This window comes from Acomys russatus, chromosome 31 (assembly GCF_903995435.1).
Source record: "Acomys russatus chromosome 31, mAcoRus1.1, whole genome shotgun sequence".
In the NCBI taxonomy this organism is placed as follows: Eukaryota; Metazoa; Chordata; class Mammalia; order Rodentia; family Muridae; genus Acomys; species Acomys russatus.
This window is the reverse complement of record NC_067167.1, coordinates 39,363,860-39,389,719: the sequence shown is the minus strand read 5'-3', so window position 1 is coordinate 39,389,719 and position 25,860 is coordinate 39,363,860.

Below are 25,860 nucleotides of genomic sequence, written 5' to 3'. Positions count from 1 at the left end.
ACTGGGAGAGTGTCTGATTCTTTGCCTGTTTCCAGGGAAGACTGAGGGTTCTCTTGCTTTTCCTTGCTTCTCCTTTCTGTCTTTCTTTCTATCCCATATCCATTTCTTTGACTCTCCATTGAACTGCAGCTCTCTACCAGGTAATGCATAGCTACTACATATGGATGGAACTCCAAGACCCCATCACCACCATACTTGGCTGGTAACAGCAACCAAAGGATGGAACATCAACCACACAAAGACAAGAACAGATATCTATACAGAGAAACTCCTCAAACATCATATTTTCAAATGCCTAGATCTCAATCCAAAAAACACAAACATGAACAACCAGAAAAATATGTCTCCTTTAGAAGTCACAACACTGTTGTAATAGGCCCTGGAAAAGTCAGTTTAGCTGGAGCACAGGACAAAGACTTCAAAATAGCGATTATGAATATATTGGTAAATCTTAGTGGTGAGATGAATAAATGCCTTAACGGAGATCATGAAAACACAAAGTTAAATGAACTAGTGAAAACACTTCAAGATAGGGAGGAGAATTTAACAGATAAAGGATCATAGAGAAATCTCAAATTGAAAAGTGGAAATAAAAACTACAGAGAAAAGCCTCACCAATATCGTGAGACATGGGAGAGAAACATGGGAGAGAAAAATCTTAGGTCTCAAGACAATATAAAATAAATGGACACACCAGGAAGGATAATGTTAAATTTAAAAATTTCCAGACATAAAACATCTTGGGAACCTGAAACATTATCAAAAGACAAACCTATGCATATAGTCAAATATACCCAGACTATACCCAGAAAACACACAAACCACAATTGACTGAGAAAGAAATACATTTGACAATAAAACCAAATGTAAACAATTTCTTCCCACCAATCCAGCTCTGCAGAAGGCACTAGAAGGGAAATTTCAGTCTGAAGAGGTTAACTACACCCAAGAGGACATAAAGAATAAGTAATCCCAGAACAGTTAATTAAATTATGGAAAAATACAAATCACAACAGAAAAACAAACAATAAGCATTGCTCATTAATAAGACTTGCTCATCAATAAGAATTGATAATAATAGTATCAATTTCCCAATTAAAGAATACAGGCTAACAGGTTACAAAATAGAATTTATGTTTCTGCTGCCTTCAAGAAACATGTCTCACCATCAAGGACGTATATCATTGTAGAATAAAAAGATGGTAAAGGGTATTGTAAACAATGGAACCAAGAAACAAGTAAGCTAAATATTTTAATAGCTAATAAAATACACTTCAGAAAAAGTAATCAGAAGAAATAGGGAAAGATACTACATATGCACTAAAGAAAAAAAATCCACCAAAAAATAATAGAATAAGAATTCAAGAATTCATGTGTCAAACCAAAGTTTCCCGGATTGCCCATACCACTGTTGAAATAGAAGTAGGTCTAAATATCTCTAGACCTTCAAAGAAATAACACCTCAACAATGCTCAATTTATTCTACCTAATAAAAACTGAAAATACATTTCTGAATTATTTATATGAAGCCATTATGACCTGACACTAAAAACCACACAAAGACTCAAGGAAAAAAGGAGAAAATTATAGACCAGTATTTTTTTATGCATATAGATAAAAAAGTAAAACACTTATAAAAAACATAAAACACTTACAATCAAATCTAAAAGCACATTGACTAGATTATCCACCATGTTGAAGTTGACTTCATTCCAGAGTGCAGGGATGATCCAACACACACAAGTCAATAAACATAATTGACAACATAAATAGACTGAAAGAGAAAAACCATATTACCCATTAGCTGCAGAAAAGGCTGTTGACAAAATCCAACAATTCTTCATGACAAAAGAATCCTAATTCGGGGAATGCGGGTGCATGTGTTTAATCCCCGCACTCAGAAGGCAGAGGCAAGTGGATCTCTATGAGTTCAGGCCATCCTGGCCTCCAGAGAGAATTCCAGAACAGCCAGGGCCACAGAGAGAGAGTCTGTCTCAAGAAAACTTCCCACAGAAGCTAGGAATACAAAGGACATACTGCAACATAATAAAGACAATTTACAGCAAGCCCACAGCCAGCATTATCCTAAATGGAGACAAACTAAAATCAGGAACAAGACAAAGATGTCCATGCTCTTCATATTTATTCAGAGCACCTGGAGTCTTATCTAGAGCAATAGAACAACTGAAGGAGATCAAGGGTTTATAAATCAGGAAGAAGTCAAAGTGACTATTTGTAGATGATATGATTACCCTAAAGACTCCACAAGGGAAACTGTACAGCTGATAAACAATCTCAGCAAAGGAGTAGGATACAAAACAAACACCCAAAAGTTGGTAACCTTCCTATATATAAATGATAGGCTGAGAAAGAATCATGGAAATTTTATCTTTCACAATAGTCTCAAAAAAAAAAAAAAAAAAAAAAAGATGTCTTGATATAACTCTAACCATGAAGGTGAGATACTCTCAAAACAAAATCTTTAGGACATTGAAGAAAGAAATTGACAAAGATATCAGAAAATAGGTAGATTTCACAAGCATATGGATCAATAAGATTTATATGGTAAAAATGGCCAACCTACCAAAAGCAATCTATAGATTTCTCTCCAATCTCCATTAAACTCCCAACATAATTATTTACAGAAATTAAAAAACATTCTTCAATTTCATATGGTAACACCAAAAATCCAGGATAGCTAAAACAATTTTGAATAATTAACCAACTGCTGGATATATCACCACCTGAGGTTTAAGTTGTACTACAGAGCAGTAGCAATAAACGCAGCATGGAACTGGCATAAAAACAGACAACTGAGCAGTGGAATTGAATTGAAGGCCCAGATATAATTCCACAAACCCACTGACACATGATCTCTGTCTGTCTCTCTACCTTCCTTCCTTTCTCTTTTTCCTTTTTCCTTATTTTTAATACAAAGAAGCCAGAAGTACACCCTAGAGAAAAGTCAATATCTTCAACAAACACTTCGGGTTAAACTGAATAGTCGCATGTAGAGGAATGGACAAGACTTCGTAAAACTCAAGTCCAAATAGATCAAGAACCTCTGATAAATGAGAAAACAGCTAGTAGGCTTCAACTCACTGGAACAGGAAAGGGCTTTCTGAACAGGACACTGATAGCACAGGTATTAAGACTAACAATTAATAAGTGAGACCTTATGAATGAAACTAAAAAGCTCCTGAAAAGCAAAGGACACCATCATTTGGGCAAAGAATCAGTCTAAAAAATGAAAAAGAAACTTTAGAAATTATAAATCTTACAGAGTGAGTGGTTATTTTAATTATAATGGCTTTCATAGGTTCATATATCTGAATGTTTGATTCCTGGTTGGTGGACTGTATAGGAAGGATTAGGAGGTGTTGCCTTCTTTGAGGAGGTGTTTCCTTGTAGTAGTCTCTCCCTTTCTCTTTGCTTTTAATTTTTGAATCAGGAGGTATGTTCTTAGCTATGGCTTTCTCTCCATGCCTCCTGACTGCTGCCATGCTCTGATGGTCCTGGCTTTCCCCTCCGAAACTAAACTAGTCCCTAATTAAATAATTCCTTTTATATGTTGGCTTGGTTGTGGTGTCTCCTTACAGCAATAGAACAATAACTAGAGAGTTAGTATTTAGAATATATAAAGAAATAAAAAGATTGGAACACCAAGAAACAACCCAATTAAAAATAAGGTATAGAAATAAAAAGATTATTATCAAAAAATGAAACACAAATAGCTGAGAAAAATTGAAACATTCCTTCAACATTTGTGCTGTCTAGTTCTATGTCAACTTGACACAAGCTAGAATCATCTAAAAAATATGGAACTTTAATTGATAAAATGCCTTAATAAGATCTAACTGGATGGAATTTGTTAAACTATTGACTCGTAGAGGAGCTTATAGCCCATTGTGTGTGTGTTGCTACCTCTGGGCTGGTGGTTTTAAGTTTTTAAAAGAAAGAATGCTGAGCAAGCCATGATGAAAAAAAAAAAAAAAAAAACAGTATGCAGTACTACTCAAGTGGAAACAGAATGTAGTGTTATATAATATAAAAGAGAAAGTAAAATATTACGATTAAGTAGAGAGGGGAATGGAAGCACAGGATAGTGAAGGCATTATAGGGAGAGACAAGTAATATTAAAGGTCTTTGGAAAAGCCATAGGGAAGCCCACTGTTTTACAAACTATATATTTATATCTAAAAGTAATTTCAGTGGAGTCATCATATAACTGGGAGACATATTATACCTCAAACTAAAACCTCCAGTTTTAGGAGAGGTTTACATCTTTTGTGTTGTTGGCCTATTAGGTTCACTAGACTCTCAAAACATCAAAGGCTATAGCCAAGTCTGTTGGTTATGCTCTAAAATCTTACAGTAAGGATTTATTGCTGGAGTGGTAACTAACCTTTGTCATCAAATGTGGAGAAACTGAGCTGGTACCATACTAGAAATTTCACTCCTACTGAGTAGTATCCATGGTGTTGAAAGTTATGTTGCACATTTCTGGAGTGAAAAAAAAGTAACCATCAATATCACCCAACCCTGTGATATGCAGAAGTAACCTGACTGCAAGATACATTGGTACAATAATGGCACAAATACTATTATAGTAAACAACTAACTTTTTAAAAAAGTTAAGGCCCACCTCATGAAATGGAACTCATATCTGACACTACTAAAGTGACCAAGGACCTGCGAATAGATTGCTCAGGTGCCATAGGGGAAAACCTGCTATTCTTATTCTTCTAAAGGAACGTAGTAATAAGATAACTCCTAATGGCATATTGCTATGCACATAGATCAGAAAATCGATCAACTCTCATTATAGAAGCTTCTTCCTGCAGTAGATGGTAACATAAAGAGCCACACTGGACAATATGCAGAGAGTGAGAGACTTCAGAGCACTCAGCCCGAAATGGTATGTCACTTTCAAACCTCTCCCTACACAGCTCAGGCATCTATACAGAAGTGGGAGCAGAAAGATTATAAGATGCAGGGGTGGTAGATGACTTCAAGGAAATAGCATCCTTCAGACATAACAGAACTAATTCACATAAGAACTCATAGAGACTGTGACAGCATTCACAAGACCTATAAATGTTTAAGCCAGACAAAAATCCCAGCACTGAGAATGGCATGTAAGTACAACTCTTAACCACAATGAAAAAAATTATCTGGAATTGATACTTTATGGGAAAGATAAGTCACCTTTCTTCAACAGAATCTCACTGGGTATACACTTACATTCCAGGTCAGTCCCCATGCCTATAAAGTAATTGGTTGATACACAATGAATTTAAAACATTTATTTATTTTGATGGAACTTTGGTATTGTTTTGATTTTATTGTTTTATTGTTTTTTTTTAAAGAGATAATTGATAGCATGCTAGTGTGTGAGCTAGAGAAAGAGAGCATGGATTGGGTGGGTTGGATGTGGAAGAAGTTGCAGAGGGAAGAATATCATCAAAATATATGAAGAAACAAAATATATGAAGAAAAATAAAAATAAACTATGGTGTATGCCCAAGCTGGGCTCCTGTGTAGCCAAACAAACAAACCCCAACAATAACCATGACAAAGACACCAAATAATAAACATTTATCATTGAATCAAGATTACACTAATGCAGTGGTTCTCAACCTGTGTCTTTTGGGAACTGAATGACCTTTTTAAAGGGGTCACACATTTACATTAAGATTAATAACAGTAGAAAATTACAGTTATTTTATGGTTGGGGTTACCACAATGTGCATGCGCAAAGAACTGTATTAATGGCTCTCAGCATTAGGAAGGTTGAGAACCACTGCGCTGTTCAGTAATCTTCAGAATATACATCTTAGGTTAAAAAAAATTAAAATAGAGAAAAATGTGTGCTATGACATCAGTACCGGCTGGGACCGGTGTGTGGCATGTGTGTGTTATTAGGCTCTTTGGGCGGCATAAGAATGTATCATAGGGGTGTAGAATGTACCTTAATACAACTTTCATCTCTAAGTTCTTGATACCAGAGGCACAGACTCATGTTCCCTTATCAGGGCCAAATGGAGGAATGTAACTAGTCTCTTCCTGGTATTCGTTGGTTGCTGCCTGGCTTTGGTGCTTCTTGGATTGTAGTCATACCACACTGACTTCTGCCTCTCTATTCATATGATTGCCTTAACTGTGTATATGTGGCTTTAAGGGCTTCTCCTTTTACTTATAAAGTCACCAGTCACCATCCTGTATCACCACTCAACTTGGTTATACCTGCAAATGAACTGTTTCCGTCATATATTTTTTAGGAACATTACTCAACCCTTAACAGAGGCTACAAAAACATTAATATTTAACAGAGGACTTATGTTGCTCAGGGTAAACATTATTTTAAAATTGAAACCATGTAAATATTTATATAATCATCAGACAAAATTAAACATAAAGTTCTCTAAAGTAAAATTAAATGAAATCAAGCATAGAGTGTAGAGTGTGTGGCATACTATAAGACACCATTTTATTTTATTTTTGAACTTCATTTTATTTTTTTCCATTAGCATATGAAGGGACAGGTTTCCTTATGGCATTTTAATAATACATAAAACTACTTTTCATGACTTTAAAATAGGCTTCTTTAGCCATATTTTTCTAGTGAGATATATTTTAAAGAAAACAGAATGGAAACTGTTTTCTGTAATTGTGTAGTAGGTGGTAGTGTTAGCATAATTATTTTAAGACTGTTTAATGTGTACTTTTTAGATGATGCAAGTGAGTTTGTGTGTATGTCAAGGGACAAAAGATGTTGCCATCATGAGACTAGGTCACACTAGGCCACAAAGCGTAGAGGCCTTAGTATGAAATGGAAATAGAACTCTGAGTTCATGATGTATCTTTAAATTTTAAGGTGTCAAGACATTGACTGTCAAGGAAACCATTGCTAATAAAGAAGCCATCAACCAAAGCTGATGTTCAAGATGGCCTCCACAGGACCATTTTCTTTCCGGAGAAGCAGAGTCATTCAGAGAGGTGAGGATCTCCAGCAGGTGTGCTGCTACATCCCTGTATACTGAAGAGCTTGGAGCTATCAAAGGCTACCAAAGAGGCAGCCACGGCATAGAGGTTATGAGATTACCACCATTAACTTTCCCAGGTATCAAAATGCTCAGTGCTTCAAGTTGTGGTAAATTCAGTCATTTGAAAAGAAATTGTGACCAAACCGTTAAAAGCCTCAGAGCTCAAAATGACCGGTTTCTTAAATCTGGGAAGTATGGTACATTCCACTGAAGAAGCAAGAACCATCCTGGCAATACTGGGTTCTTGGCAAGAATGTTTACGCTTCCTGGAGTTAGTAGATGATGTGATAAAACGGGTCACCTGATTAGTGAATGTATGTCCAAGAGACACATACGAGGCAACTTTTTGCCATTAGGAAGCAGCTTTGGAGTCCTAGCCCAAAGCTCAACAGCAAAAAGCATGAACTATTCCAGACAGGAGCAGCCCAGAGTTATCAAGTTATAAAAAAACCACAGCAAGTTTCATTCCTATGAAAAGAAAAGACATTTTTTAAAAACAAGTGTGAAATGTTGTGGAAGTTTTTTTTTTTTTTTAATTTATTCTTGTTACATCTCAATGGTTATCCCATCTGTTGTGTCCTCCCATTCTTCCCTCCCTCCCATTTTCCCCTTATTCCCCTCCCCTATGACTGTTCCTGAGAGGGATTACCCTCCCCTTGTATCTGCTCATAGGGTATCAAGTCTCTTCTTGGCAACCTGCTGTCCTTCCTCTGAGTGCCACCAGGTATCCCCCTCCAGGGGACATGTTCAAATGTGAGGCACCAGAGTACATGAAAAGTCATATCCCACTCTCCACTCAAGTGTGGAGACTGTTCTGACCATTGGCTAGATCTGGGTAGGGGTTTAAAGTTTACCGCCTGTATTGTTCTTGGCTGGTGCCTTAGTTTGAGCGAGACCCCTGGCCCCAAATCTGCCCATCATAATGTTCTACTTGTAGGTTTCTAGGACCCTCTGGATCCTTCTACTTTGTTATTCTCCCATGCTTCTCTCATCTAGAGTCCCAATAGGATGTCCTCCCCTCTGTCCCAGTTTCCTGGTAAGTGAAGGCTTTCGTGGGACATGCCCCTTGGGCTAGTATGCAGATATAAGTGAGTATATACCATTTGAGTCTTTCTGCTTCTGGGTTAACTCACTCATTATGATCATTTCTAGCTCAATCCATTTATCCACAAATTTCTGGAATTCCTTGTTTTTAATAGCTGAGTAGTATTCTATAGTGTATATGTGCCACAATTTATTCATCCATTCTTCTACTGATGGACACTTAGGCTGTTTCCTTGTTCTGGCTATTATGAATAAGGATGCTATGAACATGGTTGAGCAAATTTTCTTGTTGTGTGCTGGAGCATCTTCTGGGTATATTCCAAGGAGTGGAATAGCTGGGTCTTGAGGAAGCCCTATTCCCATTTTTCTGAGATAGCTCCAGATAGATTTCCAAAGTGGCTGTACTAGTTTGCATTCTTACCAGCAATGAGGGAGTGTTCCTCTCTCCCCACATCCTCGCCAGCATGTGGTGTCGCTTGAATTTTTGATCTTAGCCATTCTAATGGGTGTAAGATGGAATCTCAGAGTTGTTTTGATTTGCATTTCTCTGATGACTAAGGAAGTTGAGCATTTCTTTAAGTGTTTCTCAGCCATTTGATATTCTTCTGTTGAGATTTCTCTGTTTAGTTCCAAGCCCCATTTCTCAATTGGGTTATTTGGTTTGGTGGTGTTTAATTTCTTGAGTTCTTTATATATTTTGGATATTAGACCTTTGTCAGATGTAGGGTTTGGTGAAGATCTTTTCCCAGCCTGTAGGCTGTCGCTTTGTTCTCTTGACAGTGTCTCCAGCCTTATAGAAGCTTCTCAGCCTCATGAGTTCCCACTTATTAATTGTTGACATTAAGGCCTGGGCCATTGGTGTTATGTTCAGGAAGTTGTCTCCTGTGCCAACATGTTCCAGGCTCTTCCCTACTTTTTCTTCTAAGTGATTTAGTGTCTCTGGTTTTATGTTGAGGTCTTTAATCCACTTGGATTTGAGTTTTGTGCAAGGTGACAAATATGGGTCCAGTTGCAATTTTTTTACACATAGACCTCCAGTTAGACCAGCACCATTTGTTGAAGATGCTATCCATTTTCCATTGAATGGATTTGGCTTCTTTGTCAAAAATCAAGTGACCATATGTGTGTGGATTCATATCTGGGTCTTCAATTTGATTCCACTGATCAACCAGCCGGTTGCTGTGCCAGTACCATGCTGTTTTAATTACTATTGCTTTATAGTACAGTTTGAGATCAGGTATGGAGATTCCTTTGGAGCACCTTTTATTGTACAAGATTGTTTTAGCTATTCTGGTTTTTTTGTTTTTCCATATGAAGTTCAGAATTGAACTTTCAATGTCTTTAAAAAATTGCGTAGGTATTTTGATAGGGATTGCATTGAATCTGTAGATTGCTTTTGGTAGGATGGCCATTTTTACTATGTTAATTCTCCCGATCCATGAGCAAGGAAGATCAAGCCATCTTCTCAGGTCATCTTCAATCTCTTTCTTCAGAGTTTTGAAATTTTTTCCATACAAGTCCTTCACTTGCTTAGTTAGGGTAACTCCTAAATATTTTATATTGCTTGTGGCTAATGTGAAGGGTGTGGTTTTCCTAATTTCTTCCTCTACAAGCTTGTCATTTGTGTATAAGAAGGCTACAGACTTTTTTGAGTTAGTTTTGTATCCAGCCAATTTGCTGAAGGCGTTTATCAGCTGTAGTAGTTCTCTGGTGGAATTTTGAGAGTCACTTGTGTACACTATCATATCATCTGAAAATAGGAATAATTTAACTTCCTCCTTTCCCATTTGGATACCCTTGATCTCCTTTTGTTGTCTTATTGCTCTGGCTAGAACTTCGAGGACTATATTGAAGAGATATGGAGAGAGTGGGCAGCCTTGCCTTGTTCCCAATTTTAGAGGAATTTCCTTGAGTATCTCACCATTTACTTTGGTTTTGGCTATTGGCTTGCTGTATAGCCTTTATTATGTTGAGGAAAGTGCCTTGTATCCCTGATCTCTCTAAAACTTTGAACATGAATGGCTGTTGGATTTTATCAAATGCTTTCTCTGCATCTAAGGAGATGATAATGTGGTTTTGTATTTTCAGTTTGTTTATATGGTGGATTACATTGATGGATTTCCATATATTAAACCATGCCTGCATGCCTGGAATGAAGCCTACTTGGTCATGATGAATGATATCTTTGATGTGTTCTTATATTCGTTTTGCAAGGATTTTATTTAGTATTTTTGCATTGATGTTCATAAGAGAAATAGATCTGAAATTCTCTTTCTTTGTTGTGTCTTTTTGAGGTTTAGGTATCAATGAGACTATGGCCTTATAGAATGAATTTGGTAATGTTCCATCCATTTCTATCTTTTGGAGTAGCTTGAATAGTATCGGTATTAGCTCGCCTTTGAAGGTCTGGTAGAATTCTGCACTGAAACCATCTGGCCCTGGGCTTTTTTTTGGTTGGGAGACTATCAATGATTGCTTCTATTTCTGTAGGGGAAATGGGACTATTTAGCTTGTTTATCTGTTCTTCATTCAACTTTGGCAAATGAAATTGATCAAGAAAATCGTCCAATTCCCTTAGATTTTCAAATTTTGTGGCATATATGCCTTCACAGTAGGATCTTATGATTCTTTGTATTTCTTCAGTGTCTGTTCTTATGTTTCCTTTTTCCTTTTTGATTTTGTTGATTTCAATACTGTCTCTCTGCCTTTTAGTTAGTTTGGCTAACGGTCTGTCTATCTTGTTGATTTTCTCAAAGAACCAGCTCTTGGTTTTGTTGATTCTTTGGACTGTTTTCTTAGTTTCTAATTTGTTAATTTCAGCCCTGAGTTTGATTATTTCCAGACATCTACTTCTTTTGGGTGTTTCTGCTTCTTTTTTTTTCTAGGACTTCCAGTTGTGTCATTAAGATGCTTATGTGCGATGTTTCCAATTTCTTTTTAAAGGCACTTAGTGCTATGAATTTTCCTCTTAGCACTGCTTTCAGTGTATCCCACAAATTTGGGTATGTTGTTCCTTCATTTTCATTGAATTTCAGAAACTCCTTGATTTCTTTCTTTATTTCTTCTCTGACCCAGGTGTCATTTAGCAGAGAGTTGTTTAGTTTCCACATACGTGTAGGCTTTTTGTTATTTCTGTTGTTGTTGAATTGCAGCCTAAGAGCATGGTGATCTGATAGGATACAAGGTATTATTTCAATCCTCTTATATCTATTGAGGCTTGCTTTGTAACCTACGATGTGATCAATTTTGGAGACCGTTCCATGGGGTGCAGAGAAGAAGGTATATTCTTTCTTGTTTGGGTGAAAGGTTCTATAGATATCTGTTAGATCCATTTGACCCATGCCATTGGTTAATGATGTTATTTCTTGGCTTAGTTTCTGTTTCAATGACTTATCCTTCAGTGAGAGTGGGGTGTTGAAGTCCCCCACTATTATTGTGTGGGGATCGATGTGTGGTTTAAGCTTTTTTAGCAGATCTTTTACAAATGTGAGTGCCCTTGTATTGGGAGCATAGATGTTCAGAATTGTGATGTCATCTTGGTTGACTTTACCTTTGATGAGTAGGAAGTGTCCTTCCTCATCCCTTTTGATTAATTTTGGATGAAAGTCTATTTTGTTCAATATTAAAATGGCTACGCCTCCTTGCTTCTTGTGACCATTTGCTTGGAAAAATTTTTCCAACCTTTTACCCTGAGGTAATGCCTATCGTTATGGGTGAGATGTGTTTCTTGAATGCAGAAGAATGTTGGATCTTGTTTATGCACCCATTCAGTTAGTCTGTGTCTTTTTATTGGAGAATTGAGACCATTGATGTTGAGAGATATTAATGACCAGTGACTGTTAAAGGTCTTAATTTTGATGTTGTTTCCAGTCGAGCGTTTGTGTAGTTGTGTTTTTGCCATGAGATAGTTATCTATTTCTTGAGTAGTTTTGGTTGTAGCTTGACCCTTTGGGATGGAGTTTTCCTTCTAGAACCTTCTATAAAGCTGGATTTGTGAATAGGTACTGTTTGAATTTGTTTTTGTCCTGGAATATTTTGTTTTCTCCATCAATGGTTATTGATAGTTTTGCTGGGTAAAGTAGTCTGGCCTGGCATCTGTGGTCTCTTAGGGTTTGCAGGATCTCTGTCCAGGCCCTTCTGGCTTTTATGGTCTCTGCTGAGAAGTCGGGTGTAATTCTGATAGGTTTGCCATTAAATGTTATTTGGCCCTTTTCCCTTGCAGCTTTTAATATTTTTCTTTGTTCTGTATGTTTTATGTTTTGATTATTATGTGGCGGGCAGTTTTTCTTTTCTGGTCAATTCTATTTGGTGTTCTGTAGGCTTCTTGTATGTTTATAGGCATCTCTTTCTTTAGATTGGGGAAATTTTCTTCTATGATTTTGTTGAGAATAGTTTCTGGGCCTTGGACTCTGATATCTTCTCTTTCTTCAATGCCTATTATCCTCAGATTTCTTCTTTTCATGGTGTCCTTAATTTCTTGGATGTTTTGTGTCAGGAGTTTTCCAGATTTGGCATTTTCTTTAATGGTTACTTCAAGATCTGTGATTGTATCTTCTAGACCTGAGAGTCGTTCTTCCATCTCTTGGATTCTGTTAGAAAAGCTCACCTCTATGTTGCTCGCCTTCTTCTCTGAGGTCTCACGTTCTTGTTTTTTTTTCTATGTGTTTATCATTGAATCCATTTTCATTTTCAGATCTTGAACTGATTTTTTGAATTCTTTCATCTGATTGTTTGTATATTTCTGAATTTCTTCCATTGCCTCTTTATAGGTCTTCCGAGCTTGAACCATTTTATTAATTTCTTTCATCTGGTTGTTTGTATTTTCCTGAAAAAATTCCAGTTCCACTCTATGTGCTTCTTTTATGTCTCTCACCTGTTTGGCTGCATCTTCCTGCATCTGATTATGAATTTTATTTGTTTCCTCCATTATCATCCTCATTACTAAGGATTTTAGGTCATTTTCTTGTATTTCCATTGTATTTGAGTTCTCTAGGTTGTTTTCTTTGGGATAGCTGGAAACTGGAGACGCCATGTTTTTTTTTTTTTTTGCGTATGCTTTTTTGTTGTCCTTTAGACATCTTGCCGTCTTTGTTTTTGTTGTGTAGCTTCCAGAGTTGGATGGAGGAAGTCTGATGATAGATTCAATTGTTTTCTCACAATTTCCTTAGGCTGGAAGCTCTGATGCTTCACTGATGTGGATGGTAGGAGGTTAGCCCTGTCGTTTTGGACTCTCACAGCCAGTGATCCTCAGCTCCCCTGTGCTGTGGGTCCCGCAATTGTTCTGGGTCTCTGAATGAGTGTTGGTTCAGGCCAAGGTATCCACCCCCTTTTGTGTCCCCTGCCAAATCCAGCCAGGGACACTGGGCCTGAACCATGTGCTGAGCTCAGCTAGATTCTCAGGGCCTGAACCATCTGCCGAGCTCAGCTAGGGATTCTGGGCCCAATATGCACACAGGGTCCAGCCAGAATTTTTGGGCTGGGACTGCGCACCAAGCTCAGCTAGGGGCTTTTGGCCCAAAGTGCATGCTGTGGTCAGTTATTGACTCAGGGCCCGAACTGTCTGCCAACCTCAGCCAGGAATTCTGGATTCAAACTGCACACTGTGTCCAACGAGAGTCTTACAGCCGGGACTGTGCCAAAAGCTCAGCTAGAGTCACTGGGCCCAATCTGTCTGCCAAGCACAGTTAGGGACTCTGGCCCCAAACTCCATGCTGAGCTCCACCCGAGTCTCCGGGGTGGAATTGTGCACCGAGCTCAGCCAGGGACTCTGGACTCACACTGCGTGCTGAGTTCAGCCCAGGTCTCCGGGCCTAAACTGCGTAGATAGTCCAGCCAGAGTCTTAGGGCTGCCGAGCCTGTGCACACAGCTCAGCTAGAGTCTCTGGGCCCAACTGCCCAGCAAGTCCAGCTAGGACCTCTGGGCTGAATCTGCGTGCTGACCTCAGCCTGCGTCAGCACCCCAGAACTGCCCGCCGAGCTGAGCTAGTGTCTCGGGCAGAACTGCTTGCTGAGCCGAGCCAGCGCCCCCGATAGAACCGAGTGCTCTGCCCAGCCTGCATCACAGCAGGAGACCTGCAGCTGTGCTGAGCTAGCGCCTTCGGTGGAACTGAGCGCTAGGCCCAGCCTGGGTCACAGCAGGGTGCTGTGGATGCGCTGAGCTAGTGCCTCGGGCAGAATTGCTTACTGAGCTGAGCCAGCATCTCCACGGCATTGCACACTGAGCTGAGCCCGGGACTCTGGGGCTGAACTGTCCGCCGAGTCCAGTCTGGGTCCCAAGACACCACGCGACCCAAATCCTGCCCAGAGTCCCCTCTCCTGCAGCAACTGCCCCCAGATACCACACCAATCGCCTCCACCGGAAGGCTCTGTGCTGCAAACCTCAGCCACTGCCGCTGGTGCCGCTGGCACTGCTGCTGCCTCTGCTGCTGCTGCTCCAACCCAAGAAAATCTGCGATACTCCCGTGTGCAGGGGCAAGCAGGTCCTCCGCACCCTGGTCCCTCTGAACCATGGAACACTCCTGCTGCCGTGGTGTGGGGACCTCGGTGTTCCTGGTTCAGAAATCTGTGCAATTTCCTGAATTGTTCACTGGAGCCTCCAAACACAGTCCACACTGCTCGCCTCCATCTTGCATCCGGAAGTTTTGATTTATATGTAAACATGTTTTTGTTTTAATTCCAGGTGTGGGATCTAGGGGCTGCTCCAGTTTGTCCACAGCTAATGACCACCTCTTGAGAGGGTGTGTGATGTTTGTCAGCTGTGAAGAGCCTTGTGCAAGGGTGTGGTCTTTGCCAGGGGGATAAAAGCCAGACCAGAAAAGAGACTGGGGGCTCTGAGAAAGAGGAGGGCTGCTGGTGTTTTCTCCCCGCTGCACTCTGCTATTGATGCAGTTGGACTAGGAGAATCTGGAGATCTCCTGAAATGAGGGGTGGACTTGCCCCAAGGAACCCAACAACCCTAAACAGCAAGAAGTAACTAAGGAAAACTATGCCCCCTCTCCCTACTAACCCTCTTTTTCTTCTAGCTGGTGCTGGAGTGTTGGAAGGGATTGGGATGAAGAAGGGAGAAAGAGATTTAGGTAATAAAAATACATTTTAAAACTACGTCAACACTTTGGGGTACAACAAAGACAGTTCTAAGATGAAACTTTACAGCTATTAGGGCTTAAATTTAAAAAATCAGATTTTGGGAATGGGGCAAGGCCCCAGTGCTTAAGCATACTTAATGCTCTCATAGAGGACCTGGCTTTGATTCCCAGCACTCACATGTTTGCTCATAACTGTCTATAACTCCAGATTCAGGGTATCTGTTGCTGTCTTTGGACCCCTACACATGCCAGTTATCCATCTGGTACATGTATTTATATGTAGGCAAAATACTCATACACATAAAGTAATAATAAATAAGTCTTAAAAAATCATATCTTATGTACAAAATCATGTATGTATATATAATGACATGAAAGTAGAATTAAAATTACCTAAGGTAATTTTGGGAGTGGGAGTGGGATGAGTTGGTTGTGGAGAGAAAGAGGAAGGTGGAAGCTGTCAGGGATCTGCTCATCAAACAGTATGTAGTTGTATGAAGATGCCCTGATGTAACATGCGCCATGCCAGCTTTAACCCGTCACGATCTCGTCCCTTCTGGATTCTTACTTTGCCTTGAGTTGTTTAGAAGCAGCTTAAGTACTGATGTGTGAAGTCTTTCAAATTATCATCATGAATTGCTACTCTAATATTTTTCTTCTCACATCTAACAAAGTTTTCTAACAGCTTATTTAAGAATGATGATTTGTAGCTGGTCATGGTGACAGTCGCCTGTAACCCCAGTACTCACGGAAGGCAGAGGCAGGCAGATCCCTGTGAGTTTGCAACCAGCCTGGTCTATAAAGTGAGTCCAAGACAGCCAAGGCTACACAGAGAAAAATTAGCCTAGAAAAATCAAAACAAAAACCAAACCAAAATAAAACCCCAAAACCAACCAACCCCCCCAAAACCCTCAATTCTTAAAGGAGGCAGATTTTAAGATCATTCTTTTTTAAATTTTTAAATTCTTTTCTCTGAATTGAGCTAGAAATGATCACAATGAGTGAGTTAACCCAGAAGCAGAAAGACTCAAATGGTATATATTCACTTATATCAGCATAGCCCAAGGGGCATGTCCCATGGAAGTCTTCACTTACCAGGAAACTAGGACAGAGGAGAAGACATCCTATTGGGACTCTAGATGAGAGAGGCATGGGAGAATGGCAAAGTAGAAGGATCCAGAGGGTCCTAGAAACCTACAAGTAGAACATTATGATAGGCAGATTTGGGCCCAGGGGTCTTGCTCAAACTATGGCACCAGCCGCGGACATTACAGGCCGTAAACTTCAAACCCCTACCCAGATCTAGCCAATGGACAGGACATTCTTCACAGTTGAGTGGAGAATGGGGTCTGACTTTCACACATACTCTGGCGCCTCATAGTTGACCATGTCCTCTGGAGGGGGAGACCTGGTGGCACTCAGAGGAAGGACAGCAGACTACCAAGAAGAGACTTGATATCCTATGAGCATATACAGGGGGACGAAGTCCTCCTCAGACACTATCATAGGGGAGGAGAGTAAGAGGGAAAATGGGAGGGAGGGAGGAATGGGAGGATACAAGGGATGGGATAACTATTGAGATGTAACATGAATAAATTAATAAAAAATTTCAAAAAAAGAAGTGTCTCCACCTCTGAAAAAATTCTTTTCTCATACAATAAATCCTGACTACACCTTCCTTCCCCCTGCTTCTTCCAACCCCCCCCATCACCCCTCTCCCCTGGACTCCCTGAGTTTCCTGCCTCCCCCCAGAGAAGAGAAAACCTCCCAGGAATATTGATTGAACACTACGACACAATACCATATAATAAGACCAGACATAAGCTCTGACATCAAGCTTGTGTGAGGGAACCCAGTAGGAAGAAAAGGGTACCAAGAGCTGATAAAATAGAGACACCCAGCTCCCACTGTCAGGAGTCCCCCCAACCACCAAGAAAACTATCATAACATGTATGCAAAGGACCAAGTGCAGACCCATATTGGCTCTGTGATTGTCACATCAGTCTCTGTAAGCCCCCCCCATGATTACCTTGACTCTTCTGGCTCCCACATTTCCTCCTCTCCCTCTTCTTCAGTGTTTCCAGAGCTCTGAAGGGAGGGAAAGATCTGATGGGGACTTCCAACCTGGGCGCTCTCTCTCTCTCTCTCTCTCTCTCTCTCTCTCTCTCTCTCTCTCTCTCTCTCTCTCCTAGTGATTGGCTGTGGTCTCTGTATCTGTTGTCATCAACTGCTGGAGGCCATCTCTCTGATGACAAATGACTAGACAAGAAATGGAAGGTTATTCTTTTAACAGCATCAGAAAGGTGGGGTTATTAAGAGCTGAACTCCGAAACTCAGCTTTGTTGAAGGCAGAGTCCTCAGCTAAGCTGGTGTAGTAGAAACTGCCACAGACCCTGCTCGTTCTGAGTGATCTGACTCCATGATAGAAGTACTGAGGGAGGGTCTTGAGGCATAGCTCAGATGGCGTGGTAGGTCTAGGCACTTACCACTGATGGTCTTGAGGCATAGCTCAGATGGCATGGTAGGTCTAGACACTTACCACTGATGGTCTTGAGGCATAGCTCAGATGGCATGGTAGGTCTAGACACTTACCACTGATGGTCTTGAGGCATAGCTCAGATGGCATGGTAGGTCTAGACACTTACCACTGATGGTCTTGAGGCATAGCTCAGATGGCATGGTAGGTCTAGACACTTACCACTGAGGGTCTTGAGGCATAGCTCAGATGGCATGGTAGGTCTAGACATTTACCACTGATGGTCTTGAGGCATAGCTCAGATGGCATGGTAGGTCTAGACACTTACCACTGATGGTCTTGAGGCATAGCTCAGATGGCATGGTAGGTCTAGACACTTACCACTGATGGTCTTGAGGCATAGCTCAGATGGCATGGTAGGTCTAGACACTTACCACTGATGTGAGGAACAATAAGATGGTGAAGAGAAATAGAAATGAGTCCTGCCAAAGGAGCCATGGGATTGAAGAACACTCATGACAGAAAAGGAGAAGAGACATTTTACAGCTTGAATCTGAAACTGTCCTCTGAAGGTCTGGTTGCTAGCTGATGGGCCTCTGAGATGTGATTAGATCCTAAGAGCCTTAACCCTCATGGTTAACCCATCAAAACTCCATGGCCGAATGTAGTTCCATAGAGAGACACCAGGTTGGAGGAGGTGGTCACTGGGGAAGTGACTTTGAAAGCAAATCTTATCTTCGGGTCATTCCTCTCTGTTTCACTCAACTTCCTGGTGTCTGGCCAAAGCCCATCTTTCTCTATCATGTGTTCCCTGCAGTGATTTCCAATGCAGCACACATAGGCTGGGGAATGATGGAGCCTGTGATGCTGAGAGGAAGAGCAGATGCCTCTTTTCAATCGTTCCTGGCTGATATTTCTTTTTTTTTCTTTTTTTTTTTTTTTTAATGTGTTGGTTCCTTTTTTTTTTTTTTTTTTTTTTAATTTTTTCTTGTTACATCCCAATGTTTATCCCATCCCTTGTATCCTCCCATTCCTCCCCCCCCCCCCATTTTCCCATTATTCCCCTTCCCTATGACTGTTCCTGAGGGGGATTACGTCCCCCTATATATTCTCATAGGGTATCAAGTCTCTTCTTGGCTACTTGCTGTCCTTCCTCTGAGTGCCACCAGGTCTCCCCCTCCAGGGGACATGGTCAAATGTGAGGCACCAGAGTATGTGAGAAAGTCGTATCACACTCTCCACTCAACTGTGGAGAATATTCTGACCATTGGCTAGATCTGGGAAGGGGTTTAAAGTTTACCTCCTGTATTGTCCTTGGCTGGTGCCTTAGTTTGAGCGGGACCCCTGGGCCCAAATCTGCCTATCATATTGTTCTACTTGTAGATTTCTAGGACCCTCTGGATCCTTTTATTTGCTGTTCTCCCATGCGTCTCTCATTTAGAGTCCCAATAGGATGCCTTCCCCTCTGTCCCAGTTTCCTGGTAAGTGAAGGCTTTCGTGGGACATGCCCCTTGGGCTAGTATGCAGATATAAGTGAGTATATACCATTTGATTCTTTCTGCTTCTGGGTTAACTCACTCATTATGATCATTTCTAGCTCAATCCATTTATCCACAAATTTCGGGAATTCCTTGTTTTTAATAGCTGAGTAGTATTCCATAGTGTATATGTACCACAGTTTCTTATCCACTCTTCTACTGAGGGACACTTAGGCTGTTTCCATGTTCTGGCTATTATGAATAAGGCTGCTATGAACATGGTTGAGCAAATTTTCTTGTTGTGTGCTGGAGCATCTTCTGGGTATATTCCAAGGAGTGGAATAGCTGGGTCTTGAGGAAGCCCTATTCCCATTTTCTGAGATAGCACCAGATAGATTTCCAAAGTGGCTGTACTAGTTTGCATTCCCACCAGCAATGAAGGAGTGTTCCTCTCTCCCCACATCCTCGCCAGCATGTGGTGTCGCTTGAATTTTTGATCTTAGCCATTCTGATGGGTGTAAGATGGAATCTCAGAGTTGTTTTGATTTGCATTTCCCTGATGACTAAGGAGGTTGAGCATTTCTTTAAGTGTTTCTCAGCCATTTGATACTCCTCTGTTGAGAATTCTCTGTTTAGTTCCAAGCCCCATTTCTCAATTGGGTTTATTCGGTTTGGTGGTGTTTAATTTCTTGAGTTCTTTATATATTTTGGATATTAGACCTTTGTCAGATGTAGGGTTGGTGAAGATTTTTTCCCAGTCTGTAGGCTGTCGCTTTGTTCTCTTGACAGTGTCTCCTGCCTTACAGAAGCTTCTCAGCCTCATGAGGTCCCATTTATTAATCGTTGACATTAAGGCCTGGGCCGTTGGTGTTCTGTTCAGGAAGTTGTCTCCTGTGCCAATATGTTCCAGGCTCTTTCCCACTTTTTCTTCTAAGTGGCTTAGTGTCTCTGGTTTTATGTTGAGGTCTTTAATCCACTTGGATTTGAGTTTGTGCAAGGTGACAAATATGGGTCCAGTTTCATTTTTTTACACATAGACCTCCAGTTAGACCAGCACCATTTGTTGAAGATGCTATCCTTTTTCCATTGAATGGATTTGGCTTCTTTGTCAAAAATCAAGTGACCATATGTGTGTGGATTCATATCTGGGTCTTCGATTCGATTCCACTGATCAACCAGCCTGTTGCTGTGCCAGTACCATGCTGTTTTAAGTACTATTGCTTTATAGTACAGTTTGAGATCAGGTATGGAGATTCCTCCGGAGCATCTTTTATTGTACAAGATTGTTTAGCTATTCTGGTTTTTTGTTTTTCCATATGAAGTTCAGAATTGAACTTTCAATGTCTTTAAAAAATTGTGTAGTTATTTTGATAGGGATTGCATTGAATCTGTAGATTGCTTTTGGTAGGATGGCCATTTTACTATGTTAATTCTCCCGATCCATGAGCAAGAAAGATCACGCCATCTTCTCAGGTCATCTTCAATCTCTTTCTTCAGAGTTTTGAAATTTTTTTCATACAAGTCCTTCACTTGCTTAGTTAGGGTAACTCCTAGATATTTTATATTGCTTGTGGCTAATGTGAAGGGTGTGGTTTTCCTAATTTCTTCCTCTGTAAGCTTGTCATTTGTGTATAGGAAGGCTACAGACTTTTTTGAGTTAATTTTGTATCCCGCCAATTTGCTGAAGGTGTTTTATCAGCTTTAGGAGTTCTCTGGTGGAGTTTTGAGGGTCACTTATGTACACTATCATATCATCTGCAAAGAGGGATAATTTGACTTCCTCCTTTCCCATTTGGATACCCTTGATCTCCTTTTGTTGTCTTATTGCTCTGGCTAGAAACTTCGAGTACTATATTGAAGAGATATGGAGAGAGTGGGCAGCCTTGCCTTGTTCCCGATTTGAGAGGAATTTCCTTGAGTATCTCACCATTTACTTTGATTTTGGCTATTGGCTTGCTGTATATAGCCTTTATTATGTTGAGGAAAGTGCCTTGTATCCCCGATCTCTCTAAAACTTTAAACATGAATGGGTGTTGAATTTTATCAAATGCTTTCTCTGCATCCAAGGAGATGATCATGTGGTTTTTTATTTTCAGTTTGTTTATATGGTGGATTACATTGATGGATTTCCGTATATTAAACCATCCCTGCATGCCTGGAATGAAGCCTACTTGGTCATGATGAATGATATCTTTGATGTGCTCCTGTATTCGTTTTGCAAGTATTTTATTTAGTATTTTTGCATCTATGTTCATAAGAGAAATTGGTCTGAAATTCTCTTTCTTTGTTGAGTCTTTGTGAGGTTTAGGTATCAATGAGACTATGGCCTCATAGAATGAATTTGGTAATTTTCCATCCATTTCTATCTTTTGGAGTAGCTTGAAGAGTATCGGTATTAGCTCGCCCTTAAAGGTCTGGTAGAATTCTGCACTGAAACCATCTGGCCCTGGGCTTTTTTTGGTTGGGAGACCATCGATGATTGCTTCTATTTCTGTAGGGGAAATGGGACTATTTAACTTGTTTATCTGTTCTTCACTCAACTTTGGCAAGTGAACTTGATCAAGAAAATCGTCCATTTCCCTTAGATTTTCAAATTTTGTGGCGTATATGCCTTCAAAGTAGGATCTTATGATTCTTTGAATTTCTTCAGTGTCTGTTGTTATGTCTCCCTTTTCATTTCTGATTTTGTTCATTTCAATACTGTCTCTCTGCCTTTTAGTTAGTTTGGCTAATGGTCTGTCTATCTTGTTGATTTTCTCAAAGAACCAGCTTTTGGTTTTGTTGATTCTTTGGACTGTTTTCTTAGCGTTCCTGGCTGATATTTCATCACCATCATGGTAACGAAAACTAAGTAAAAGCATACCAAATGTACAGTGTCCAAACCAAATTAGGTCAGACAAAAATGAACCAATATGTACCATACATCACTGTAACTTTTATTTTGACATTTGATATTGACCGACTTTTGTGTGTGAAAAGGTAATGAGGTCAAAGAAGTGGTTTTCTTTTTCTCCCTTTTGTAAAATCCAGTGCTTCATCCTCTCAAGATGAGCCCCGCCCCCAAAGAGATGATGCAGTCATAGCTATCGAGTAGGACTTGGTCGTTAGAGTGGTCCACAGGCCATCTGCATCAGCATCAGCTGGACATGTAAGAAACGGAGACCTGCTGGGAGCGTCTAAGCCAGTGACAACGAATTTGTAGTTTACCAAGACCAGCTTGTTAAGAACCAATGCAGCACACCTTCATCTTCAACTTCTGAAGTTTTATGACCTTTGCATACATAACTATAATGTGTTCTTTTAATAGTTCTATAATCAAATGAGTAATTATGGTTCTGGAAGTAATCTCAGACATCTTTTCTCCTCTGAACCCCTCTATTATACACTGCATACCCACATGAACACGGGTGCTATTGGATTCTCAGAAGTGCTGACACAATTTCTCCTCAGGAAACTGATTTTAAAACACTTTTTTGTTTTTTTCACTTAAAAACATATTTTTGAAAAAAAAAAGTCTGATCTATGAATAGTGGAAGTGTTTACGTGTTCAAGGTGAGTCAGTATAGCTCCTCAGTGTGTCATGAGCACGGAGCTTGGGTTTTTTTTGGAATGGTGTCATGTGAAGGGGAAAAATCCTTAATTATATCTGACTTTATTATTTTACAGTGTAAATAGACTTTTGCAGAATTCATAATTACTTATAAATGCTAATGCTGACTGTATTTTAAGATCTAAAAATTCCTGTCATTGGAGTTGTGTCTTGAAAATATGTTTATCTATCTTAGTGAAAATGCTTTCTAGAATCCTGGAAAAGCATTTAAAATTTTTTTGAGGCACTTAAGCTCAACAGCTAATGGAAGATCATGTATTTAAATAATTTACACTTCCATCTGGTTGAAAGAACACCAGGTGGAAGTCGCTGGTCGGGATGAGTCTGTTACGTGGAAGGAAATGCTTGCTCAAAATAAATGAAAGGCAAACATTTACATGCGTTCTGTCTTTTCTGTCTGCGTGGGTAGACTCCTATTTTCCATTCTAATGTTCCTAGGCCCGGCTTCCATCTTAAATATTCACTCTGTGCTGTTGAGGGTCCAGAGTGCGATTAGCAGAATGACTGCCACTGTTTTATTTTCTTCTTCACAACCTTTTGATCACAAGCAATTATTGTCTCTCTTTCTCATCCTTTCCTCATGCCAACGCCAAAATCAAAAGGGGCTGCCCACTTTCTGCAGGGGAGAGGAAGCTGAGCTTCCTGCATGAAGTTTTCCTTGTTGCTGGGCCAGCTGGCAAATGTTACGTTTCCCACCGAGTGTCACAGTGTGCTGTCAAAGGCTGGTTTTTTTTTTTTTTTTTTTTTTTTTTTGTGAGCTGACTTCTGATAGGCACTTTCTGCATCTTACCTGTCAACTCCACAGTGGACTTCCTCGTTTACAGCATGTGGCTTGCAAGCACAGGCCGAGCACGCCAAGTCAAGAAGAGTCCTATGGAGCACTCCATTTACCAGCCCTTTTCTGCTCCTTGTGTTGGCCAGACATAGCCTCCTGTGCTTGGACTCATTTAGTACGTGAATGTCTGTGTACCACTGGGGGCACATAGGAGACTCAGCATCATGCACAGCGTTAACCCTAAAAGGGCGAAAAGCCAGGCCTGAGTCCTGGTGTTACTGAGGAGAATTGGTAGTTATGGAGGGGATTTTTTTTTTCTCCCAGGGTTAAGCACCAGCTCTCACCAGCTTACATGGGATTGCATTCACTAGTCAGCAGTGACTGCATAAACGTTTGGAAATCAGCCTCTGTAGCCCGTGCATTTCAAGAATTTCAAAATATTATAGTCTCTAGATTCTATCAGGATCACGCTTGGGTTTATCTTCCAAGCTTCTAAGACTCCCCACGAAAAGAGATTGCAAAATCTGTGGAGGCTTCAAACTTGTATTTTTACCAGAGCCAAATGAAACACAAAAAAATTTCCAAATGTTTCAAGTTTTATTCTAGGTTTAGAAATGACACATTTTTGAATCAGCTCTAAATCTGACGGATCTTCTCTGTTTCATTGCTAGGAACAAGCCAGGCTGGGCAGGGCTGGGTTGGGAGGGACCCATCCAGAAAGAACCCGCCGTGCCATATGGGCCTCATGAGGGGATGGGGCTTTGGCCTATTATGGAAAGCATATTGGTAACAGGAAGAAAAATTGCACATGGAATCGCTCTGGGTACATGGTAGGGTACGGTCTGGCCCCTACAATTGCGTTGGGCAGGAGTCATTTCTATCATCATGTTTTTTTTTTTTTTTTTTTTTTTTTTTAGCATTTGGGTTTGGATCAGAGAGGCTTCTGAAAGATGGGGTACTGTGCCCCCACTTCACTCGACTCTTTCTGCCTCACTCCCTGCCTGGCCCAGAGCTTTCAGGTTGTGAAGCTGGTATATACAGAAGTGTGGGTACTGCAGTAGCCGCCCTCAGATGGTGCCACTCCAAGTGGCTCTGTGGGCAGGTGCTCGTTCTTAATCAATGTATGGAAAGCATATGGGCGAACTGCCTTAGTAAGCTTGGCAAGGACACTGTTTAATATTGTAGTCATCATGTTGAGCAAGCAGGGCTCGCGAGGCGTACCCATGAAAAAAAATACCCCTCCATTCATTTTCCTTACCACTTGCTTTTCTTTCATCCCAAAGGCCAGACTTTTGAGTTTCAGTTGGCTCTGCACAGTGTTCTATGGCACCAGAATTGGTGGTGATAGTTATAGAAGAAGACACAGGCAGGAAGGCCTCACTGTTGGTGTGGGTATTCTCTGGATGATGAATATTTGTGACCTGATTTTGCTTTTATAGGACGTTTCACAGGTTGAATGTTTGTGTCTCGTCCAAGCCCAGGTTGAAATGCCAATTCTCAAGGGATGGTGTTTAGAGGTGGAGCTTTCAGAAGGTAAGTAGACTGTGGGGGTGGTAGCCTTTTAAATGAGATTAGGAGCCTGTACAAAAGAGGCCAGAAAAGGTTGCTATGTACAAGCTAGGGAGAGAGAGAGAGAGAGAGAGAGAGAGAGAGAGAGAGAGAGAGAGAGAGAAACTTCGCCAGACACTGTAGCTGTGGGTGCTATTGGACTTCCATTTTCTAGAGCTGTAAGAAGACATATTTTTGTTGTTTATAAGTCACTCAGTTTACGTTATTTGATACAGCACCTCAAATGGGTTGACGTGTTCATGCCTTACACTGCATATTTCTGTCACATGCTCTCTCTGCCCCTGTGAACTGATGCTCGAAGGGTTTGCCCTTTAATATGTTTTCACCTGATGGTCATATTCATCTCTTTCCTTAGCCCTCATTACCCATTTGGTAACAATGGATAGTTTGGTAGTTTTTCATACAAGAGGCCCCTGGCAGCACTCAGTCGAACCCGATGTACATGGAAGCCTGCTACAACATCCTGTCACTACCAGAGGAGTTGACCCAAGTTGCCTCCTTTCTGTGGAAATTTCATCAGATAGCAGTTGTCGTCAAGTTTTCTGTTGGTGTGATAAAGGCATCATGACCAAAAGCAACTTGGGGAGGAAAGGGTTTATTTCATACTATGACTTGTAGCCAATCGTCTAAGGCAGTCAGGGCAGAAACCTTGATGTAGGAACTGATGCAGAGGCCACAGAGGAGTCCTGGTTACTGGTTTGCTCCTCCTGTACAGCTCAGTTTGCTTTGTTTTATATACCCCAGGACTATCTGCCCAGGAGTGACACCTCCCACAGT